Source organism: Camelina sativa, chromosome 9, assembly GCF_030686135.1.
Source record: "Camelina sativa cultivar CO46 ecotype springtype chromosome 9, ASM3068613v1".
Taxonomy (NCBI): domain Eukaryota; kingdom Viridiplantae; phylum Streptophyta; class Magnoliopsida; order Brassicales; family Brassicaceae; genus Camelina; species Camelina sativa.
This window is the reverse complement of record NC_141888.1, coordinates 686,276-697,013: the sequence shown is the minus strand read 5'-3', so window position 1 is coordinate 697,013 and position 10,738 is coordinate 686,276. Positions and strand designations below refer to the sequence as shown.

The following is a 10,738-nucleotide window of genomic DNA, read 5'->3' as shown; positions in this document are numbered from 1 at the left end:
ATCAATGAGGGAACTTGATTGCAATCTATAAAATAAAATATGTAAAAAATTCGTGAAGTAGTTTATCTAGCTTAAATGATGATAATGTAATAATTATCTTAATGACTTACTAAACGTAGTAATAAAATATACACTTTTTTTTAATAAAACCAAAATATGTACTTGTAGAGAACAGAATATAAATTTAAATATCCTTAGTATACAACTTTGGCAAATATGTTTGGGAGTTGTTCTTCGTTACATAATATGATTACACTCAAAGAAGCTGATGTATTCAACATTCTTATATTTCAGTTACACAAAAATAATAGCTAGATTGCGGAGATGATGTATGTGTAGCTAGTTGATTATCACAGTAAAAGGACAGTAATCAACAGATTTAAGTTAAATCAATTAACAATTTCAACTGAAAACAGGAAAATATGCTATTATTGATCGTAGGTATATTTGTAGTTCGTGAAAAAAAAACAGATATAGCAGAGAGATAGCGATGGCTGATGGGTCGAATCAGAATTCTTATCATCTTTGTGTTTTTCTTTGTAAGGATATATTTACAGGTTGAAATAAAATATCAGTAACGAGGGAAATCGGAATTATAAATTATTCTGTCGGGTACTACTAATTAAATTACTAATAATAATAATATATATTATGATTAATGTTTAAATAACATTGTACTGCTGGTCAGGAGAGGTACCGTGCCATCACTAGCGCATACTACCGTGGAGCTGTGGGTGCACTCCTAGTATATGACGTAACCCGCCGTGCAACATTTGAGAACGTAGACCGGTGGTTAAAGGAGCTCAAGAACCACACAGATCCAAACATAGTAGTGATGCTGGTTGGTAACAAATCCGATCTCCGCCACTTACTTGCTGTTCCTACAGAAGACGGGAAATCCTACGCGGAACAAGAATCGCTCTGCTTCATGGAAACATCTGCCCTTGAAGCTACCAATGTCGAGGACGCATTTGCAGAGGTGCTGACACAGATCTATCGCATCACAAGCAAGAAGCAAGTAGAAGCTGGTGAAGATGGGAACGCCTCTGTCCCAAAAGGTGAGAAAATTGAAGTTAAAAACGATGTCTCTGCTCTGAAGAAACTCGGGTGCTGCTCAAATTAAACTCGGCTTTTTTTTTCTTCTTACTGTTGAGAGAGAATTATAACCCCCCCCCCCCCCCCCCCCCCATGGTCCATTGTTTGATTATGTCCTTGTTTTGTAATACTATCGACATTTATATGAGTTTTAGACTATACACTACTACATAATGTTTATTTAACTTCATATCAAGAATTGTTGGTGAACCAAAAAAAAAAAAAAAAAAAAAAAAAAAAAAAAAAAAAAAAAAACAGTTAGCGTAACCACCACTTATGTGTCTGTTGAAAATAATTTGAGAGAAAGTAGTAGTATTATGTATGGTTTTATAAATGGAAAAGGCACCTAATCTTATAGGTGGTGTATAAAATCTAAGTTTATAAACCCCAAACAAATACAATGTATACGGAAATAAATAAATAAAACCATACATTATTCGTAGTTAGCAAAGAAAAAGAAAAAAACGAATGCGTTATTATTTTTTTTTGTTAAAAGGTATTCAATATTATAGATAAATGCTCAATGCGCTATTTTTGGATTTAGGCCCACTTACAATATTCCCTTAGGGCCTAAACCACAGACAACAAACCAAGTAAAATCAAAAATCGAAATTGACTCAGGTTTAATTAATGACAAACCGGTCGTTTGTAACCCTAATCCCAAACTGTAGAACACAGGTTGAGCCGCCGCCCATGAGATTGCGGATGCTCATCGGATCAGGACCTCCGGTGAGCCTGGGCGACGCGAGTCAAACGGAGATGGTGATCCAAGATCCGTTGCCATCCCGCCACCGTAGAGCAGCTTTGAGGAGGAAGAAGAGATCCGAGCTTTGCATGTCGACGAGATTCAGGCTCATATGTGAGAGAAGACAGGAGGTAGGGAGTAGATCTGAGAACCTTCGACGGTGGCTTAGCTCCTCCTAGCCGGAGACGACCTCCCCCATCGAACAACGACCGTGAAAAGCCTCCAGAATCTCTAGTCTTCGGATCTAACCACCTACCTCTTTCGATCCTTGCCGTGAATCTCCATCTTCTATTCCGCGTCGCATCACCGTCGATAGAGCTCTTTACCGTCGGTATGTCGCAGAAGCTTCCCCTTTCCGTTGCTCCCTTGATTTCGATCTGAAGCTTTACTTTGTTGATGCTGTAGTTTACGGATGAAGAACCATGGGCCTAGGGGCTCTCTTCGTCGCTGGAATCGACGGAGAACCCCCATCGACGGTGCAAGAGGTTGCGGTCAGAAGAAGAAAGAGTTTGGGAGAAAAAATCGCCGCGAGTGTCGGCCACGCGCGACGATTCTCTCTCGACGATCCTTACCAACGACCAATTTTGTGATTAAAGACATAAATACGAATGCGTTATTATGATTTAAATAGTGATTCACACAGATTTGCTGGTATAATTCCTCATGCACAGAATCAATAATTTATCGTAAATATTTCTCCAAATTGACACGGTTTCTAACATTGATTATATCATACAACATTAATGTGCAATTTTGTTGGTCAAACTAAAATTTGTGCAACGCAAAACAAAAACGATTCGCAAATTAAAGCTCTCTCAAAACCTATGTATGAGAAGAGAATAATACTAATTGAAAGGGACTGTTTTTGCATGTAGCATTCAAAAAAATATTTTCACAATGCATAGGCATAGCTAGGTAATTTTATTTTAATTCATATAATATATATCAAAGTAAGTATACCTTGTAAAATTTTATTTTATCAAAGTAAGTAAAATTTTATTTTATTTTTTTATTATTCTTACCAAGTCTTTAAACATAGATCCTCGCATTTACCTTGTAATGATGTCGTCTCTCTATAGAGGCGATTTTTGTGGCGATCACACCCTTTGGGGTTTTCTCCGGCGTTGCCGGAAATTTTCTCCGATTAGGAGTCATGTTTCCACCGACAAAATCAAACACTTATGTTTCCAGAATTTTGTTGGCGGTTTATCTCTGTCAGTTAATTTTGACAGTTTCTTTCTCCCTGTTTCTGCGGGGGATAACCGCTTTCAAAAACCGCCATTGATGCTCCTATATAAATCCTCTGTTTTCAATCCCGTTAATCAGACCCAACTGTTTACCGACCATCACTTTGTCACCCACCAACACACCATGAGCGATTACTTACGAAAATCTGTTCAAGATCTCGATCTGGGGATTAGAGATGCCCCAATTACTCTGCCATCAGAGTTTGTCTCCAGAGCCGCCGCTATTAATTGATACTCTCTTGTGGTCACTCCTGTCAACCCTCGTAAACAAAACTTACGGGCTCTCATTCGTCAGATGCCCCGGGTATGGGGATTCTCCGAGGAGTGTATAGGGCGTATCATTGACGGAGGAAGAGTCCAATTTCGTTTTCAATCTGAGGAAACGATGAATCTTGTTCTGCGACGCGGTCCATGGTCATTTAACGATTGGATGGTTACAACTCACCGCTGGTACCCGAACTTGACTGAGAACGAGATGAAGATCATCCCCTTTTGGGTCCAGATTCAAGGTATTCCAACTCTGTACTTAACAAATGTCATGGCTAGAAGGATTGGAAATACCCTAGGGTCTGTGACGGAAGTAGATTACGATGAGAATGTTAATCAAGTAGGAGCGGTTAGGGTTAAGATAGATTGGAATATAGACAATCCCCTTCGTTTCAAAAAAAAATGTTCATTTCACGCCTGGCGAGAACACTCTTGTTACTTTTCGCTTTGAACGCCTTCGTAACTTCTGTAACCAATGTGGGAGTCTGAAACACGATGTCAAGGAATGCCCACTTACCTTTGATGATGAGGATCCATATGTGCCTGCTGATGATAATGATGGTGGTGATCTTCCGGATGACGATAATAATATGGAGGATGCGAATGATACTAATATCATGTCTCATGCAGTGGATATCCCGGGTATTCATATGGCCCCTACTACGGATCCTGCTTGTGATCACTGTCCCATTTCCTCTCACTCAGCAGATCTCCCCAGTGTCTTTGAGGATACGGAACTCACTGCAGAACGACTTAGATACTTACATGCGAAGTACACGCCAAAGGTTTTCTTCGAAGATAGTACAGACAATGCGATCCCTGATTTTCTCTTTCACAAACGCAAAAGGGTGAGTTTTGAAACAGCTTTCAACAATGCTAATGCTGCGGAAGAGAGGGCGGTCCTGAGCCATCTCCGGAAGCAGGTAAAGATAGACAGTTCAGTTGATTCATGCTCGGCCAATGCTGGATTCGACGGAGGCGCGGGGGGCCCGGTATCCCTACAGTTTCCCCCATGAAGATGATCTCCTGGAATTGCCAAGGCCTTGCCTCACATTTAAAGTCTGCTACTATAAAACGATTATGTAAACTATCTAAGTGTGATGTTTTATTTCTCATTGAAACTTTAAATAAGTGTGATATGGTATGTAAACTTAAGGATGATTTAGGATTTACAAACATTATAACTCAGCCTCCTCTAGGCGGGAGTGGTGGCTTAGCTCTTATGTGGAATAACAATGTGTCTCTCTCCTTAATTTCTAAGGATGAGAGGCTCATTGATGTATCAGTTACTTATAATAATATTAACTACTATTTGTCTTGTTTGTATGGCCATCCATCTCAGAGTGAAAGGCATCACTTATGGGACTATCTCAAAAATATATCTCTTCATCGATCTGACCCTTGGATCCTAATTGGAGATTTTAATGAGATTAGAAACAATCAAGAAAAAATGGGTGGTCCTAACAGAGATGAATGGACATTCAGAAACTTTAGAAGTATGATCTCCGACTGTGACTTGGATGATATTAATTCAAGAGGTGATAAATTTACATGGGTTGGTGAACGATATACACACACTATCAGATGCTGTTTGGATCGTTGTTTGATCAATAGTAATGGAGCAGCTACTTTCCCAAATGCGATACTTAACTTTATGGATTTCTCAGGATCCAATCATCGCCCTTTATCTCTCCAACTAAACCTGCAGAAAGAAAAACGTAAAAAGGTTTTCTTCTTTGATAAAAGATTATGTGAGCTGCCAACATTTACAGACACGGTTCGTGAAGGGTGGGAAAAAGATTCTGATATCTCAACAACAACGATCATGTCTAGAATCTCAAACTGTCGGAAAAACATGGCAAAACTGAAACATATATCCCAATTAAATGCGGATACACGCATAAGAGCTTTACATTCTCAATTAAATACGGCCATGGAAAGTACTGTGCGAGCTGAGAGACAAAGTGTTCCACACATTCACACTGCTCTTACCAAAGCATACAATGATGAGGAAAAGCACTGGAAGCAAAAGAGTAGAAACCAAACAATTGCAGAAGGCGATCAAAACACAAGCTATTTTCACGCATATGCAAAAACTAGATCCTCAAAGAACAGATTAATCTCAATCTACAATGATCAAGGATTACTTATACATGGAGATAAAAAGATAGGTGAACACGCGCAAGATTTTTTCACAAACCTGTTCTCCACAAATGGTCACTCTGTTACACCAAATGACTTTGCGGACTTTGAACAAAAAGTTACAAATGAGATCAATATTTCTCTCACAAGGGATTTTTCTGACCAAGAAATCTACTAAGCAGTAAGCTTAATTGGGGATGATCGTGCCCCGGGACCAGACGAGCTTACGGCAAGATTCTATAAACGTTGTTGGTCAGTCGTCGGAAAGGATGTGATTAGGGAAGTGCAAAAAATTTTCAGAACCTCTACAATGACGCAAGGCATTAATCATACGAACATATGTCTGATCCCAAAAGTTGACAATCCCGCAACGCTTTCAGATTACCGTCCAATTTCACTTTGCAATGTCTTATACAAGATTATTTCTAAATGTTTTGTAAAGCGCCTCAAGCCTCACTTTGATAGCATAGTTTCTGAGTCACAAGCTGCGTTCATTCCGGGCAGAATTATTCAGGATAATGTTATGATTGCACATGAAGTATTGCTTTCTTTGAAATCTCGAAAACGTGTTTCACAAACTTACATGGCTGTTAAAACTGATGTAAGCAAAGCCTACGACAAAGTTGAATGGAACTTTCTAAAAACAACACTCAAGCTATTTGGTTTCTGTGATCGATGGATCAATTGGATTATGGCTGTTGTCTGCTCAACCACGTATTCAGTCCTCATAAATGGCTCACCTCATGGACTTGTCCGACCTGAAAGAGGGATCCGTCAAGGAGACCCCCTGTCTCCTTACCTCTTTATCTTGTGCTCTGATATGCTAAGTCATCTCATTACCTCCTATGCTAGAGATGGTGACATCAAGGGAGTAAAAATTGGTAATGGGGTACCACGCATCACTCATCTACAGTTTGCTGATGATTCACTCTTCTTCTGCCAAGCCAATAAGAAAAATTGTCAAGCCCTGCGGGATGTTTTTGATGTCTATGAACACTATTCAGGTCAAAAAATTAACACAGATAAATCTATGATCACTTTTGGATCGAGAGTTTTTGGCACAACACAGAATAGACTTAAAACCATTTTAAAAATCTCACACCATGGTGGAGGGGGTAAATATCTTGGTCTACCTGAACAGTTTGGTAGGAAGAAGAATGAAATGTTTGAAAATATAATGGACAGAGTTAAAAAAAGAACATCACATTGGACAACAAGGAAGCTCTCACCTGCAGGTAAAGAGGTAATGCTCAAATCGGTTGCAGTCTCCATGCCTGTCTATGCCATGTCCTGCTTCAAGTTACCAAAGGGAGTCACATCTGAACTTGAGTCTTTATTAATGAATTTTTGGTGGGATAGAAGCACACATCACCGCAAAATCCCATGGATATCATGGAAGAAGTTACAGATTTCAAAGAAAGAGGGTGGACTAGGCTTTCGAGATTTGGAGAAATTTAATGATGCTCTTCTTGCAAAACAAGCATGGCGTCTGTTACAGTTCCCAGACTCTCTCTTTGCTCGTGCAATGAAAACAAGATACTATCCTGATGGTTCTCTGCTTGATGCAACACCTAAACGTTCACAATCATACGGATGGTCTTCATTACTAACTGGTCTTGACCTTATTAAAAAAGGTTCACGTTTTGTTATTGGTGACGGCCATTCAATACGAGTTGGAGTTGATAATTTTATTAACACACATCCTCCTCGCCCATTGAATCCCCGTATATCATAAGAACAATTCCTACTCCAAGATTTGATTATCCGTGAAGAGGATTCACGATCATGGGACAACCACAAAATTGAACATATGATTGCAAATGAGGATCAAGACTTTGTCAAAAACACCTTCTTGTCAAAGCATGATAGACATGATCAGCTGATTTGGAACTACTCTGTTTCTCGAGACTACACTGTTAGGTCAGGCTATTGGCTACTTACTCATGATCCTTCTAACTCTAATTCTCCTTATAGTGTTCCATATGGATCTATTGAACTCAAAAACAGACTATGGGGCTTAAACATTATGCCTTAAATAAAGCATTTTCTTTGGAGGACCATCTCACGAGCCTTACCTACAACAACCAGATTGCGAGCGAGAGGAATGGATATTAATCCAAAATGTAGCAGATGCGGACTGGATGATGAAACTATAAATCATGCCATGTTCTCATGTCCTTTTGCTATATCAGCGTGGCTTTTCTCAAATACCTCTGCTTTAAATTTAGAACATTTATCTGATGATGCAGAGGAAAACATCTCATCAGTGATTGAATATTCAAGGCGTCAAGACATCTCTCCTCATACTGCATTACAACCATTATGGCTCATTTGGAGAATTTGGAAAGCACGAAATAACACTGTCTTTAACAATTTCCGTGAAAGTGCAACTCAAACTGTTCTACAAGCTCAAGCAGAGACAAATGAATGGATAACTTTAAAGCATATCAGAAAAAATCTTAAGGTCTTCTCTCAAGATCAAACCAAATGGAAGCCCCCTCCACAAGATACGGTGAAATGTAATTTTGATGCAGGTTTTAACAGAAACACATCCCAAACTATTGGAGGATGGATTATTTGCAATCATCAAGGCCAGACTCTCAACTGGGGATCTTCTATACTTGGATATGCTGCATCTCCACTGGAGGCAGAAACTAAGGCATTAATTCTTGTAGCTCAACAAGCATCAATCATTGGTTACACAAACATAATTTTTGAAGGAGATTCTGAAAATTTAATCAATACGCTTAATGGATCTCAAAGAAATAGATCTCTAGCAAATTTTATACATGACATTAACTTTTGGTTTTCCAAATTTGAATCAATTTCTTCTGTATTTGCAAAGAGAGAATGTAATAGTGCAGCTCATACTTTAGCAAAATTTGGTTGCTTAACTAATGATTTTTATTCTGATTCTGGTACTATACCAGTCTGGCTAAGCCACAGCATTTGTAATGATTCTCCTTAAATGAAATAAAATTATTTTTGTGGAAAAAAAAAAAAAAGTAAGTATACAAACATTTAAAACATAGAATGCTAATACATTGGTGTGTAGTTATGATGCAGGTCGTCGTAAATCGTAATGATGCACAAAGTATTCATGATGTAGGTACTGAGGTACATATATATACTATTTTTGTGTCATTGTGTGTGCTAATAATACATTGGTGTGTTATGATGCAGGAGTCGTAACAATGCACAAAGTATTCATGATGTATGTACATACTATATTTGTGTTTGGTATCAATGTTAAATATTTATACCATTTTATAAAATTTGACAGAAATTACATAGGTACGTATATACTGTATATTAAATCGATAACAAACACGTACTCAAATTACATGAGTCATGTACGTATAACTCTTAAATATAAACTTTAATGTAACTGTGGAAACACATTTACTCAAACGATTCTCGTACTGCATGTAAAATCAATGTAGTAGTATATGTTTTGAAATTCTGCAAAATGTTAGTTCATCAAATTATATTCCGAAAGTGCTACATTTTGCAAATTTTATGCTTATAACAAATAGACTATTTGAAATAGTATTATATTTTATGTTATTAAATACAAAATCATGTATTACGGAAATTGCTGTAACTTTATATAATTGTGAAGTCTAAATTGATAATCCCGATTATTTTATATTTTGGTTTTGGATTAAGTTTAACCTAATAATCCCGGGATTAGTTAATGTATAACTGTTTCTGAATAAATTTTGCTATAGGCCTATAGTTAGAGTTAGAGTTTTTTTTTTTTTTTGTGAAAGTTAGAGTTAGAGTTACTATCGATACAGTAACAAAGATGATTTTTTGACAAGGGAAAGTAATTTAACAAAAGGAAATATGTTAAATAAATTATAGAAATAGGCAAAACGAAAGTGACGTAACATGAAAAAAAATATGTAACCATGTACATAGTTGTAACCATGAAAAGTTAATAAATTTTTTTTTTTGTTATAGAAAAAGGATAGAGAGATATTGATGAAGGGGATGACGATCCGTAAAAACGGCCGTCAAGGTTTCAGATCTAACAGAGACAGGACACGTGTCTGAATCTCCATATTTAAAATGGGGACCACAAAATTCGAACGGCGTACAGTTATTGAAAAAGTGAGTGGGACCTACGTACACGTGGAGCCATCACGTGCTGTCAGTTCGAATAAATTAATTTCGATTTTATTTTTATATTTATAGTAGAAAAAAATAGAAGAAAGAGTCCGTTAATGACGGCGTTAAGCAATGGAACGGGGAATCTCTTTATGAATGATTTTGACGTTGACGGGCGCGGGCCGTTATTATGCTTAAAAACGGGTTTTCTTGTCGCGCCATGCTTTCATTCAACTCTTATTTATTTTTTTGATCTGTAAGTTTTTATTGTATATATTTTTTTCTTAACATGCAATTTCAATTAGTCTATAACTCTATATAACTAGTCTTTCGAGCTATAATCAATTTAATTGTTAGTATATGATCATAAATTATATAACTCTATCAGGCCTGAAACTCTATTCGTGTTGACATGAGATACTGTCTTTGTTCTCTTCGTAAGTTTTAAATGGCTATTATTTAGACTTTGACAGTAACTATAGATTAGCATGTTCACTGAATATATATTGTAGATTCAATTTCATATCTTCTTTAGAATATCACAACCCTATTGATGAATTTGTTTACGATTTATAAATTTTTTTTTTTGGTAAATTGGTATGCATTTCGAATTTAGTAAAATAGTAATTAAGTACTTGGTTTAACTTGAAAGTTACTACTGTATAAGAAAAGAAAAAAAAGACTCGAAAATTGGAACACATTGGTCCGATGATTTCCCTAGACCCAATTACAGAATATATTTTTTTTTCTATACAAATATGAATTTTTGTATTTAAAAATTAAAAACTGAACACTGTAGGAGTTAACCCTTAAAGTTACTGTATGTAAGTACTACTACTATTGTTAAAACCAAAAATAACTATTCTTTTATCTGATCGTACGCATTTTTAGATTGATGTTTTCGATGGCTTCGTGATACAAAAAAAAAAAACTAATAAATAAAAGTAACACAATTGATAATAGTAATCTCTTACTACCATATTTCAAAAATCTGTATTAATTTTTTACACCCAAAGACATATGGTTGAATTATTATTACCATAGAACCTGGGAAGTAAAACAGTATCATGAGCTTGAGTTCAGCTTTTTTTTAAAGTGAATTTTAATTATCCACTGGAAAAGCATACTT

General features: G+C 36.7%; 2 pseudogenes; both read left to right on the top strand.

The window, feature by feature from the left end:
• The first annotated feature begins 490 nt into the window (after positions 1-490).
• On the top strand, positions 491-1,123 carry LOC104714869 (ras-related protein RABA1b pseudogene; annotated as a pseudogene).
• Positions 1,124-3,211: 2,088 nt separating this feature from the next.
• On the top strand, positions 3,212-9,555 carry LOC147937534 (uncharacterized; annotated as a pseudogene).
• Positions 9,556-10,738: the final 1,183 nt, after the last annotated feature.